The following is a 3,060-nucleotide window of genomic DNA, read 5'->3' as shown; positions in this document are numbered from 1 at the left end:
TGTGGTTTTCAACCCTTGCTGTTGCCAGCCTAAGAAGGGGAGGACAGTGGGGGGCCCACCCTCCTTTTTCTCTTGCTCAAAGGGGCAACGTTGGGGAGGGGGAGGAAAGGTGTTCTTTATTTTAAAATTTAAGATGAAGTTATGTTATTTTCCCTGGGAGTAAGTGTCAAGCTGCATCTTAATAAAACGCTCAGTCGCTCCCCTTAAGCAAGGTCTTTGGTTCCAGTTCAAACAAATTTCAGACCTAGACTTGCCCCTGAAAGCAGTTCTCCCTTCAGGTTCTTGATGCAATTGGGAAGTTTCATTAGCAAAATCTTGCTAAGGGCCATTTTCGCATTATGGAGTGTCAGATCTGGGTTTGGTACTGAGTGAACCCTCAAAAAGGAGTTGCAGCCCATGGAGCCCCCCTGAGGAGTATACATCCAGGTTTGCCACATTTGCTTTACTAGATGTACGCTTAAAATTTCTCAGGTGTAAATGCAACATGTAAAATGCCCTTGTCAATTAATTTTATGGGGAGGAGACTAGAAGAAGGAAGCTATGAGGCCAAGAGCAGTCCTCTATTTACTTATGAGGCATATCCTACTTTTAACATAGGGGTGCAGAGGTCTCTCATCCAGAGGGCTCATCAAGCCCACATCTGCTTAGTTTCAGCAGTGCTGCAGCCTCAAACAGCATCCAAAATCCCACAGCAGAGAGTGATGCTCTGGTTCTTCATCAAGGCAGATTTGCCTCTGGGGAAAGCAGATGCTGGTTTCATAAATGGGCTTTCAGATATCTTCCAACTCTTAGGATTCAGTTTATGTTCAAGAGCCAGATGATATCCAAAAGCCCATTAAGGGCAACACTCCAGTTCCAAGGGAAGGCTTAGCAAGCATTAGCTTGCTGCCCCACCTATTAAGTAGTGCAATGCACACTGCAGACTATTGTACCCAAGGGGGGAAGATGCCTATAAAACAAACCACTTCAAATTACTTTGTGAACATGAGCATCCCCCACAAATGCTGTAGAGGGACAATCCTGTATCTTGATCTCAGTCTCGACAGCTTTTGACAGTGGGAGCAAAAAACCCCAAGACTCTATGAAACAGGGTAGGGAATGTTTAGTGGGAAACATAGGTGGGGACCGCTATCTGCATGGAGAGGGCCTCTGAATAGGTGCACAGATGAGCTTGGGCCCCAGCACCTCTCTTGTCTGGCCAATGAAATAATGGCTGCGTAAGGACAGTGAGAAGCTGCAGCTCTTCTCTCACAGGATCCCTGAGTAGCATTCTGAATCTCCCTAGCTAGCAATACTCCCTTTGTCCAGTGTCTGAATTGTCACCCCTGATGGCCCATGCCACAGCACCCCAAGCCTCCCTGTGGGCGACGACCCCTTTTGCAGGAAGCAATAAATATTGGGAGAGTTAAAGTTCATCAACAGTGTTAACAGAGACTGGTGGCGGCAGCCGAAGCCCTTTGCTGAAGCATATGCTGGCGCTGCAACAGAAGCAATGCCTGCTGGAAACTGCTCCGCAAGGCAGCCCACGGCTGGTTCAGCCACCTCCCTTCTCCACCCCTGCACACGCATGCACGCGCACACACACCCCTCGTACCCACCCCACCACACTTCTGTCACATCAGAGGTCTTAAAATCTTACATTAAAAGGTATAAAAAAGAAAGGAGGTTCATCATGGTCCAGCTGGAGAGTATTGCTCACATTTACGGCATCAAAGCCCAGAAGGAAAAAGGGGGGAAAAGAAAGCAAACCCAAAATTGCTCTATGGAGACAAGGCCCAGGAATCCCTTGTCATATTTACAGATGATACAGGAAGGTCAAGGAAAAAAAGCATAACAATAATAAACCCACAGAAACCTAAAATCTAGAGAAAAAGGAAAGGAAAAAAAAAACCCTTTCAACCCATAGGGAATAGTGTTTTTTTTCACTTAGCAAAATATACAGTTCGCGTTTGTTCCACAGCAATGCCCTCCGAGCATTCACATCCTGCTAATTCTGCACATTTTAAAAACCTCACATTGACAGAAGAAAAGAGAAAAACTATCAATCGCATCAAGCCTCTCAGCTTTCTCTTCCCTTCAAAACTGCTTTCAGTTTATATCAACGTCCTTTAAAAAGGACTTTTTCTCATGACCGAGTCTGTCCCACCACGCCCCCAACTCACAATATATATATATATATAAAACAAAAAAAAAAGATTTCCAAACCAAAATAAAAATATTCCTCAATAAAGCTACCTATGCACGATCACAGAAACCCAATTCATAAAATGGTTCTACTGGCTCCAAAAAAGAGCAAAACAGCAACAATAACAAAAAAAACTGAGAGGACTCATCTCACCACCTTCCCCACCCCGTCCCCTCCCCCCAAAAGATAAAAAATAAAAACTAACAAACTAACAAAATAAATAGAAGAAGAATCTGTGGGTCAGAGGGTTTGAGGAGAAGTGTAAACGGTCTGTGGTTAGTAACAAAAGAAGAGAAGATCTCCTTGCATTCAAATCCAGTGCTTTCTGGTCAACGGGAGAGATCAGGGCAGGCTAGCAGAAGCCCGGCCAACAGCCGGTGGCGTGTGCAGTTTTATTTATTACAATGAAATCTTGGCTCATCCCTTGAGTTTTGCCAGATCCTCCAGATCACTGTCCTTGGTTTGTTCACTGGGGAATCTGCAGGGCATAAAGAAAGAAAAGGAACAAAAACTCACGTATTTAAAAAAGTGGTTGCAAAGACCACAAAATATTTGTATTCATAGCCAACTCCAGGCTCCCACTCTAGAAGCAATGCTGGAGTTCTCTTAAAGAACATCTGAAATAGAATTAATGAGCCTAACCCTAACCCAGCCCAAGTTATTTTGACAGCGAGTGCTAATGCAGGGGTCCCCTGACTCCCCAAATTTGAGGTAGTGAGGTAGAATTTTAAGGCAGTGAGCACCTCCACAAAACGGAGGTCATGAGGTATTGGGGCCAATCACAGAATGGCTGCTACTAGGGGGGAGGGGGAAAAGGCCAACCACAAAACAGTGAAGGGTTCCAAATTAAGCATCCTATGATAGAAGCAACTCTT

General features: G+C 44.8%; 1 protein-coding gene across 1 annotated transcript in view; it reads right to left on the bottom strand.

Moving 5' to 3' along the window:
* Window positions 1-2,427: 2,427 nt before the first annotated feature.
* MSI1 (musashi RNA binding protein 1) overlaps window positions 2,428-3,060 on the bottom strand; it is a 56,883-nt gene continuing 56,250 nt past the window's right edge. Inside the window, exon 15 of the mRNA XM_015429606.1 lies at window positions 2,428-2,663. The gene's annotated coding sequence lies outside the window, so the exon portion shown is untranslated. The remainder of the gene's footprint in view (window positions 2,664-3,060) is intronic.

The sequence above is a fragment of the Gekko japonicus genome, unplaced genomic scaffold (genome assembly GCF_001447785.1).
Source record: "Gekko japonicus isolate JY-2015 unplaced genomic scaffold, Gekko_japonicus_V1.1 scaffold409, whole genome shotgun sequence".
Taxonomy (NCBI): Eukaryota; Metazoa; Chordata; class Lepidosauria; order Squamata; family Gekkonidae; genus Gekko; species Gekko japonicus.
Note: the sequence above shows the minus strand (reverse complement) of the source record. Positions and strands in the feature narration are given on the sequence as shown.